This window comes from Ricinus communis, chromosome 1 (assembly GCF_019578655.1).
Source record: "Ricinus communis isolate WT05 ecotype wild-type chromosome 1, ASM1957865v1, whole genome shotgun sequence".
NCBI lineage: Eukaryota > Viridiplantae > Streptophyta > Magnoliopsida > Malpighiales > Euphorbiaceae > Ricinus > Ricinus communis.
Genome location: NC_063256.1, coordinates 33,077,649 through 33,089,718, shown reverse-complemented (window position 1 = coordinate 33,089,718; position 12,070 = coordinate 33,077,649).

Genomic DNA, 12,070 nt, shown 5'->3' with positions numbered 1-12,070 from the left:
TGAGCTAGCCTTTGCTAGAGCTTCTTCTTGATCACTTCTGACCTTGAGCATATGATAGCCAGACCGGACTGTGTACTTCCTTTGCTTATCATAGTTCCATACCAACACGTCCTGCTGCCCCCTTCTTCCCACCGCAACTTTTTTATGGCTTCTACTTCCTCTCTACTAAACACCGAGGTTAGCCTCCTCCAATTCCAAATTCCAGCATTCCAATCAATTAAATCTGACACCAAAGAGAGATCACATACCTCCGGTTTCAGAATTCGGATTTTGAACCCCTTAAGATTCGGAATCCACGCATCTTTCCAAATCCTCACCTGACTTCCGCCCCCCACATTCCAGCGAATGCCACTTCGTAGTACATTCCTTCCTTCAAGCAAACTTGACCACGCCTAAGATGGGCGAACACCTTGCTTTGCATTCCATATATCTGTAGAGGGAAAATAGATACTCTTCATCACTCGCCCAAAGATTCTCCAGGTTATTTACCAATCTCCAACACTGCTTTGCCAGCAAAGCGGAAAAGAGCCAGATTCTAAAAGCCTAACCCGCCTCTTGTCTTTGCCATTGTCAAAGATTGCCAATTAACCCAATGAATTTTCCGCTGCTGAAAATCTGGGCTCCACCAAAACCTCGCTATACAACTCTTAGTCTTGCGTATTATTGCCAACGGAATCTTCAAAACCGTCATGACATAAGATGGCAGCGCCTGAACCACAGCCTTCACCAGCACCTCCTTGCCCGCTGTTGAGAGATACTTTCCTTTCCAAGATTGTAACTTTTCTACCGCCCGATCCGCAATAAATTTTGAGAGTTGGACTTTGGTTTTCCCCCAGGTTGCAGGTAAGCCTAAATACCTCGTTAGCTTAGTTGATTCTTTCACCTGTAAAATACCAGTCACCCTTTCCCTAGTTGAAACAATAGTATTAGGGCTGAAGATGACTTCTGATTTTTCAAAATTTACCTCCTGCCCTGAAGTTTTAGTGTACTCCATCAAAATTTGTTTCAATGCTTTTGCTTCTCTTTGAGTCGCACATCCAAAAACTAGGGTATCATCAGTGAACAGGACATGCGTGAGAGTGGGGCTGCTCCTAATCTTGTATCCCTTCAATTCACCTGCACATAGAGGTTTTTCCAACATTCTAGATAGTACATCAACTATTAAAATGATAATATATGGGGGTAAGGGGTCTTCTTGTCGAATTCCCCTTGTCGGTTGGAAAAACTTTGAGGGAATTACAACAATTGAATAACTAACTGAGAATATCATGGACATTACAAGATTTATCCAAGAGAAGCTAAAACCCATCTTTTCTAACACCAGACGAACAGAACTCCACTCAACGCAATCATACGCCTTTAGCATATCCAATTTCAGCGCCAGATTCCCCAAAGATCCATTCTTCTTATGCTTCAAACCATGGAGAACCTCATGTTCAATGTAAACATTATCTTGGATGCTTCTTTGCGGAATGAAAGCTGATTGATGCTGCGAAACCAGCTGACTCAGCCAAGGTTTAAGTCTATTTACTACCGTCTTAGATATCACTTTGCAGCTTATCGGGCGAAAATCAGAAGCCTTTTCAGGAGACTTAACTTTAGGCACTAAAGCGATGGACGTTGTATTGAGTTTTTCTGGAACCTTGCCTGTTTGATATACGGTACGCATCAAGTCATAGACATCTTGCTTGATAAGAGACCAATGCTTCTGGAAAAATAGCCCCGGAAATCCATCCGGCCCGGGAGCTTTGGATGCCCCCAATTCAAACAGAGCTCTATCAACCTCTACCTCTGTGATAGGCTTGCATAACCAATCGTTCATTTCATCCGTTACACTCCTAGGAATGCAACTCACCAATCTATCTGATACCTCCGTATTCTCTTTCCGAAACAACCTTGAGTAGAAATTGAATATTTCCTCCTTTATCTCCCTGTCCTCTTCAAGCCATGCTCCACGGTACCCTTTTAGCCTTGTCACTTGATTTCGTTGCCTTCATTGGATGGTAGTCAGGTGGAAAAACTTAAGAGTTCTTGTCTCCATGCTGCAGCCAAGATTATCTTGAACGCTGCGTCCAGTACAACTCTTCTACTTCCCAAAGCTTATTTAACTTAACTTGCAGTCTCAACTCTTCCTCCTTCACCTGTTTCGAATACTCTCCTTCCATCAATAGCTCTAGCTTAGCCGTACACTCCTGAATTTTAACTTTGGTGTTCCCAAACTGTTCTCTATTCCATTTATTGAGTCGCGTTCGACAGAGGTGAAGCTTCTCTCCCAAACCCACCCGCCTAGATCCTTCTCTAGCTGAAACCCACGCACTTTCAATCACGGCTTGGTAGGACTCATTAGTTTGCCAACGAGATTCATATTTAAATACTCGCTGTCCTTGTGCTATTCTCTTCTTCGAATCTAGCAACAAAGGCCGGTGATCAGTGATACGATTGATTGAAGGAAAATTGTAATGTATGTACAATAAAGCTTAACCCGAAAACAAAATAAAGAGGGCTATTTATACTCCAACACTAAGAGAATGGAAAAGACTATACTACCCTTATAATAAACATTGAATTACAGTATTTAATATCCCCTCAAATTCACGATGCGATAACATCGAGAGTTTGTCAGACAGAAAGCGAAAACGTGAAGCAGTTAAACATTTTGTAAACAAGTCTGCAAGCTGTAAGGAAGAAGAAACAAAAGGCAATGTTAAGGTGCCATTCTGAAGATAATAACAGGTAATATGACAGTCGGTTTCGATATGCTTAGTTCGTTCGTGAAAGACTGAATTATGTGCAATCTGAATAGCACTCTTATTATCACAATGTAAAGGAGTCGGTTATCGCAAAAAGACACCCTTATCAGCAAGCAACCATCGCAACCAAACTATTTCACAAGTAGTGGAAGCCATAGCATGATATTCAACGTCCGTGGAGGATCGGGAAATGACGTCCTGCTTCTTACTTTTCCAAGAGATAAGAGAATCACCTAAAAAATACAAAATCCAGTAGTTGCTTTGTGGTAAGTGGGATCACTGGCCCAATCAGCATCAGAGTAAGCACATAACTCTAAAGATGAAGTAGATGAAAATAGAAAAGTCTGAAACTGAATGCCGCGGAAGTATCTCAAGATGCAAAGAACAACAGTCCAATAAATTGTAGTAGGAGAAGTAACAAACTGACTGACTATATGAACATCATATGCTATATCAGGACGAGTGATAGTAAGATAAACCAGACTTCCAACAATAGTCCGATATAAACTCGGATCTAGCAGGGGAGAACCATTAGAAGTAGAATAACGAGCGTTGAGCTCAATCGGAGTATTAACAGTCTTATTATCAGAAAGACGAGCACACTCAAAAATATCGAAAATATACTTAGATTGAGAAAGGAGATACTCTTTAAGAGAGGAAGCAACTTCAATACCCAAGAAGTAACGAAGGGGACTTAAGTCCTTCATAACAAAGCAACAAGTCAGTTCGGACTTGAACATACTAATTCCAACAACATCATCACCTGTAATAATCATATCATCAACATATAAGGAAAGTAAGATTCGACCAGCCGAAGTACATTTGACAAACAATGCAGAGTCATGGTTGCTAGGATGAAAGCCAAGTGAAATAATCACAGTAGAAAACTTCTCAAACCAGGCTCGAGGAGCCTGTTTGCGACCATAAAGAGTCTTCCTAAGTTGGCAAACTTCACCAGGATGATGATCAAGGCTAGGAGGAGGAACCATATAAACTTTTTCATGGAGGTCTCCATTCAAAAAAGCATTTTTAACATCCATTTGAGTTATATCCCAATGACGAATATAAGCAATAACAATAAGAGTTCGAACTGTAGTCATTTTAGCAACGGGAGTAAAACTTTCCTCATAATCCAAACCATATTCTTGAGAATAACCCTTAACCACTAGACAAGCTTTATATCGTTCAATAGACCCATTAGACTTAGTTTTAATCTTATAGATCCAATGAGAACCAATAGTACGTTTACCTGCAGGAAGAGACACTAAATCCAAGTACGGGTTTGATGAAGATCAGTCAGTTCCTTAGCCATAGCACGCTGCCAAAGTGGATCAAAAATTGCTTCTTTGAAAGATGGAGGCTTAGAAAGGCGATGAATAAAAGTTATAAAAGAGACAAAAAAACTCAAATAACAAGAATAATCAAAATCAGGTTGTTTAGTGGACTTACAATTTCGTATAGGATAGTGAGATTCGATAGTATCCGCAGTCTCAGGAGATGATTGGGCAGAGATTATAGTGGAAGAGCCAATAGAAGTGTTAGGAATACCAGTAGAGGATAGCTTATCAATATCAATAGCAAAAGGATCAATATGGATAAGATTAGACATAGATATATTGTGAGAACGATTAGGAATTGTAAAATAAGGAATATGTTCAAGAAAAACAACATGACGAGAAACATATAACTTATGACTGACTGGATCAAAACAACGATACCCTTTTTGACCTGCACCATAACCAATAAAAACACATATGGTAGATCGAGATGTTAACTTACTATGTTCAACATGAGGAAGAAGAACAAAACATGTAGAGCCAAAGACACGAAGGGAAGAATAATCTGGAGGACGACTATACAATCTTTCATAAGGAGACAAGCTAGAATTATGTGAAATAGGAATTCTGTTAATTAAATGAACAGAAGTAAGAGTTCCCTCCCCCCAAAATTCACTAGGGACACTAGCAGATAACAAAAGTGATCGTGCAGTTTCAAGGATGTGCCTATGTTTTCTTTCAGCAACACCATTTTGTTCAGGAGTATTAGTGCAAGGAGTTTGATAAATTGTACCATCTAAAGCAAGTAGGTCCTTAAAAGCATGAGAAGTATACTCTCCTCCCAAGTCACATCTAAAGCATTTAATAACAGCTGAATGTTGGGTTTTTACAAGAGATAAAAAATCATTATAAATACCAAAAAATTCTGAACGACGTTTCATAAGATAAATCCAACAATAACGAGTGCAATCATCAATAAAAGATACATAATAATGAGAACCCCCTTTTGTAGAGACATGAGAGGGTCCCTATACATCATAATGAATAAGATCAAAAGGAGCAACAAATATAGTAGTACTATTAGGAAAAGACAATGTAGTAAACTTTGCTAGTTTACAACCACTGCAATCAGAAATATCACGAGTTCTCAAATTTCCTAAAGCTCTTGTAGAGACTAGAAATTGCAAACGAGACACAGAGACATGACCAAGGCGAGAATGCCACAAATAAAACACAGACAAAGAGGGACTCAAATGAAAGGATGACAAATTCACACCAGGAACAGCTGCCGCAGTATGATGAGTTTTGAGCTGATCCAATACATAAAGTCCTCATTCTCTATAGCTGATCCCAATAACCTTCTGAGAATTTGGATATTGAACAGAACAAGTAGAAGAAGAAAAAGAAACTGAGCATCCAATATCACATATCTAACCAACAGAGGCAAGATTCAAAGCAAGACTAGGAATGTGATAGACATTAGATAAAGACAGAGAAGGCGTAATAACCGAACCAACACTTTGCAATGGCATAGGTGTACCACTAGCACTCATAACAAGAACTGAAACTTTAGGAGTTAAAGAAGTAAAAGATGACAAATTAGGTGATATATGATTTGAAGCACCAGAATCTAGAATCCGGGAGGAAGGGGATATACCTGAGAGACTAGATGACAAACCTATTTTAGAGGAATCTGACATGGCATGAGGCTGAGATGCAAGGAACTGCTGAAACTGCTCAATCATAGATGGATCTAAGGAGGAGGATGTTGACAGTGCATTGTGAGGACGAGGTAGAAGAGGAGGTCTATTGTGAAGAGTCGATGGTCGATAAGACCACTGATTAGATTGCTGCTGCTGTTGCTGCTTTCCTCTGCCCAATTTCAGACACTGAGATTTCCAATGACCTTTTTGCTTACAGAACCCGCATTCATCACGAGTAACAGATCCATATGGTCTGAATTGAGACTTAAAGTTTGATCGAGGAGGTATGGCAAAGACGGATGGAGTGGGAGCTGAAGAAACCTCTTTTACACCAGAAGACTTAAGACAAATTTCTTCAGCTAAAAGCTCACTAACCACAGAGTCAACAGAAGGCAGTGGTTGACGATGCAGAATAGACCCACGAAATCCCTCAAACTCATCACGAAGAGCCATTAAAAACTGTACCAACCTCTGCTCCTCTCTTCATGCAATATAAGCCCTAAAGGCTCGTAATTCAGCAGGTTCTGTGAGAGCTAATTGATCTCACAAATCTGTCATAGCATCATAAAATTCCTGAATACTCATTTTTTTATTGAAGAGCACGAATATCAGATTCCAACTAGTACTGTTTTGCAAAATTAGACTGCATGTACAGTCTAGCTAGATGATCCCAAACCTCTTTAGCTGTCTCATACTTTGCTAACTGGGTACCTATCAAATGCTTAACAGAGTTGTTGATCCAAGTAATGATTTTTGAGTTATCTACCTCCCATTTATCTAATAATACCACATGGTCCAGGCCATCTTGAGGCTTAACAGAAGCACCCGAAACATATCCCCACTTTTGTTTTCCTTTCAGGAAATTTTTCATCACGTAACTCTAATAATGCATAATTTTTACTATCTAATTGAACACTAACTGCTTGAAGCGAATCATTTCTAGCTTCAGCCATAACGGAACAAACAAAGGAAAGGAAAATTCAACAGAAATCAACAACAATCAATTACTCCAAAAAGATCAACAAATCTGCTTTACAAACCGATAAGATGGACAGCTAACAACCTTACAAAACATCTTTTACAGATTGCTCATAACATTTATGTATGTTCCATAACCATTTATCAACATTAAAATGCTTATCACCAAGCAAAATAAATCCAACCTTTTACTGTTGTTTCTGTTAACGTCGAAGAGCACAGTCGATCAAGGGCAGCAAAACGACGCACAACAGTCAAGCAGTAGATGCACAACAGTCTGCATAGCAGTCAAACAACAGAGGCACGCAACAAGAAGAAGAACAACACAGTTGATCAAGGGCAGCAAAACGACGCACAATAGTCGAGCAGCAGACGCATAGTCGACGTGTTTTCAGCAGACCTAGCAGTTGACACACGCAACAAAGAATAGCAGACGCACGCAGCAAGAACCAGCAAACCCAACAGCAAGAAGAAGAATAGCAAGAAGACGCACGCAGCAGACTCAGCAGCAAGAACAAGAACAACAAGAACCAGCAGTAAGAGAAAGAATAATTTATTTTCCAAGACCCAGCAGCTCTGATACCATGATACGATTGAAGGAAAATTGTAATGTATGTATAATAAAGCTTAAGCCGAATACAAAATAAAGAGGGCTATTTATACTCTAACACTAAGAGAATGGAAAAGACTATACTACCCTTACAATAAACATTGAATTATAATGTTTAACAATCAGAGCCCAAGAACTTCTCATGCACCACCTTTGTTGATAGGAACATCAAAATCCATTCACTATTTCCATCTACCAGCTTATTCGACCGGGTATATCTACTTCTTTTAAAACCCAAATCAAGAAAACCACAGTCATCCCGAAAATCTTCTGCTTGCATTCGATGAATAGGAAGACCACCTTGTTTATCCCTTTCTTCCACACACACATTAAAGTCTCCAATGCTAACCTAACCTATTTCATCTTTCAAGTTCAGTTTTCTTATCTCGTTCTAAACCACCTCTTTCCCATCTGTTGACGATTGCCCGTAAACACAGGTCTGATGCCATGTTACACCATTTGTTATTTGTAAATCTATGAAATGGCTCGAGATAGTTCAAGTTCCTCCAAACCGCTAGAGCCTCCGACAAACCTTGAGGATCTACATAGCAACTACAATCAAACCTTAGTCTCCTTCTAACTCTTTCCATGTAATCTTGATTTTTCTTAGTTTCCATTAGAAAAATCAAGTTTGGGCTGTATTTCTTCACGAGCTCAATTAAAGCCCTAAGTGCCAAGGTTTACCTAAAACCTTGGTAGTTTCACGATATAAGGCTCATGATGGGGTTAGTGGCCTTTGGCCTGCCACCTTGGCCTCTTTTGACTTCTCATTGTTATTGATCAGGTTGTCTTCCTTCTTTCCTTCTAGGCTAGTGTAGATTTAACCATCTCACATGCTCTCACGAAGTTCTTTAAAGATTGCTTCTTGGGCTTCTGACTTTGTTTTGGGCTCTTCTTAGCTCTCTGACCACTAATCGGTCCCATGAGGCTCAACTTTAAATCTTCCAATTCAAGACTCTGTGTAAATAGGCTCAAAGATGCTACCGGGCCCAAATTGACTTTTTTCATCTTTGAAATCTTCTGATTTAGGTCTGCTAAGCCTCCTATATCCTATTCTGTTATTTCTACCGCCTTTTCCTTTTCTGTGTAAAACTGACCCTTCCTCGATCTTCCTCTTATGAATTCCTTTATCCATATCTTTTTCCAGCACTTCTCCAGACAAAGACAAGTTCTTTTGCCTCTTTGGTGATACCTCTTTATCCTTACTCTCATATTCATATTTAGCCTTTCCTTCTTTTCATCTAGGGTCAGGCTCCTTAAACTAGGAATGGTAACTTCCTCTTGTCTCACTAGGTCTAACCTGACTGTTTTTTCCTTTTCTACGATATCTTTGTCCTTTCTTGAGCCATGCAGCCTACTAGTAGCCATTTTAAGTAACCGATCATCCTTGACATTTATCTGCTTTGCCCTCCTGCTCTAAAACAACTCTCTTATCGTGTGAATTACGCATCACCGCCACTACTCTTGCGTTAGCTAACCCCGGCCGAGTAAAATTCTCTTTCCTATTTCCTTCCTACCAACAGACCCCATTGCACCACTTGAACCATGCTTGCTTTTATTCCATGTCATAATCTCTGCCCTAGTCTAGTTGCCATAGTTTTTCCTTCAATTCAGGATCTTATCCATCCTTGTTATTCTCTCAGCATCTGGACATTTACAGGTGTTATGACCTATTATACCACAAGTATAACAGACCTCTGGTAGCCTCTCATAACGCATTCTGACCTAATCATCCCAGCCTCCTCCTCTGTTGTAGAAACCTTCAACTAAAGGCTTCTTCATATTCAACACCACTTTCATTCTCAAATAACTATTCCAGGAGATGCTATTATCCAACATTATATCAATTTCTGTAACATCCTTAAAAAGATGTTTCTCGATTTTCATGGCATTCTCTTTCGTCATCTTATTCAACGGCAAGCCATGGATTTGCATCCAAAACTCGGTAAGAAATTAATGACTCATAAAATTGTAATAAGATATTAATGATTAAATTTTATTGGTTAATGAAAGGTTGTGAATTGAATAATTATGACTATTGGTAAAGGTTATAACATGAAAGGACCATTAGTGCTTTGATGAAAAGCCACCATTAGTCTATAAATAAGAGTTGGTCCTCTTTCTACCCATATCATCAACAATTATAACAAATACAAAAAAGAAAAATTAAAGATTAGAGTATCCATCAATAAGATAAGGGGAAAAGGAAGAGAATCACACTCTATTAGATATGGATCAATGTATGTTTTCTTCTTTTTATTTAATGGTGAAAAATATGAAGTTCTAGATCAATGAGCTATTATTTGTTTATATGTGATATCAGAGTATGTTTAAGAAATCATGTTTTTTTAGTGTTGTTGTAGATGCATGCAAGAATTAATCCTTGTTTTTTTTTTGCATATAAATTAAATTGATTAATTTTGCATGGTTTAGATTAAGTTTAAGATTTATTGATGTTAGTTTTTGGACTAATTTTGGTGACACACTACTGCAACAAAATCTGTGTTTTTGATCAAGGTCCATTGTGACCCACAAAGTTTTGTTAACTATCAGATTGCACGTAAAGTTATTTTTCTTCCAATTAAGTCCGAAATGATTTACAGTTTCATCATACTAAAAATTTTTAATCCAGATTCATCCTTAATTCTTAGTACATATATATATCAATAGTTAATGCTTAATTAAAATCAAGTTAAATATTTATTGGACGTAATATGTTATTTAAATATATTATTATAAACTTTTGAAATTTATTTTAAGAACGATTTGCTTGTTACCAAAGTGACCAAATTTTTTTAAAGTAAATAAATTTCAAATTTTAGATTATAATTTTCAATTACTCATAAATTTTATGTTTAAATGACATTACGATTTGTGTGTATTTATGGGTAAATTGAAATTTATCATTATAAGATATTTAGGGATCAACCCAAAGGTTGATTAATTATTTTATAATTGATAAACATAATCATGGTGATTAGTATGTTATACTAATTTTATTTTTTTACATATTCAAAGATAGAAAAATTAAATTTAGTTATGCATATATAATTATCTATAATTGTTTACATAAGTATATCTTATTATCACTCAAAGGAGAACTTTGATATATTTATGTTTATATTTGAATTTATGGAATAAATATTATGAATCAAAGCATTAATGTATGAGTATTCTATGTTATTTTTATTTGCAGTAGTTGTACCCGTTTCTCTTCATTCTAAGTGAAACTGAACTTGTTCGCACTAATAAGAAAGTTCAAATCATTAAATAATGGAACAGATGAAGCATTTGCTTGGCTTACGACTTCAATTGGATATGTTTAGCTTATGACAGAACTAGTAGCTTTGAGCTTGAACGTGTTTCCTGGCCATATCTCACGATTCGATCCAGAATTCAATAGAAAAATTATGATAAATCATTGATTCGTCTGGTGTCTAAATATATGATGATTCATTTAGAAATTTACTAGGTGTTCTGGATCTTGATTTGGCACTTCAAATTGAGAAACCTACTACTATTATTGATGAAAGTAGTAATGAAGAAAAAGCTTTATATAAAGCTTGGGAAAGATCGAACAGATTAAGCTTAATGTTTATGCGAATGACTATTGCAAACAACTTAAAGAGTACAATTCCTAAAACTGACAGTGCTAAGGAATTTAAAAAGCTTATTGAGGAACGTTCTCAAATAGCTGATAAGTCACTTGCTAGCATATTGACGAGACCAACATGAAATATGATGGTTCATGTGCCATGCATGAGCATGTTCTTGAAATAACTACCTTAGCAGCAAAATTAAAGACCTTAGGAATGAATGTGGATGAGTATTTTCTAGTACAGTTCATACTGAACTCCTTGCCTCCTGAACAATATGGTCCATTCCAAATGAACTATAACACCTTAAAGGATAAATGGAATGTAAATGAATTGACCAGTATGCTAGTTCAAGAGGAGACAAGATTAAAGAATCAAAAAGCTCATTCAGTTCATCTCTTAAGTCATCAAGAAGCTGGAAAGGGTTGCAGAAAGAAAGGTGGAAAGAGCAAGAAGAAAGGTTTACACAACCTGAATAAATCTTCTAAGGCTGCTCATAAGAAGGAACATGAGAGTGTTAAATGTCACTTCTATGATAAAATCGGGCACTTAAAGAAGGATTGCCTGAAACGTAAAGCTTGTTTCGAAAAGAAAGGTAAGCATTATGCTTTAGTATGTTTTGAATCAAATTTTATTAAAATTCCGCATAATACTTGGTGGATTGATTCTAGTTCCACTACCCATCTTTCTAATACGATACAGGATTCCTTACGATCCAAACTGTAAGGCCAAATGAAAGTTTTCTTTTCATGGAAAATCGAAAGAAAGCTTCTATTGAAGGCATTGGCACTTATCGTTTAATTTTAGATACAAGATATTATTTGAATTTATTTCAAACTCTTTATGTACCCACATTTTCCCGCAACTTAGTTTCTTTATCGAAGCTTAATGTAGCAGGATTTTATTTTAAGTTTGGTTCTGGATCTTTAACTTTATTTAAGAATAATAATATTATTGGTTCTGGATTGTTATGTGATGGTCTCTATAAGCTTAAACTTGATAATCCTTTTGTTGAGACATTAATGACCTTGCATCATAATATTAGTACTAAACGTAGTTTAATCAATGAAAGTTCTGCTTACTTGTGTCATAAACGTTTGGATCATATATCCAAAGAAAGGATACAAAGATTAGTAAGGAATGAAATACTTCTAAG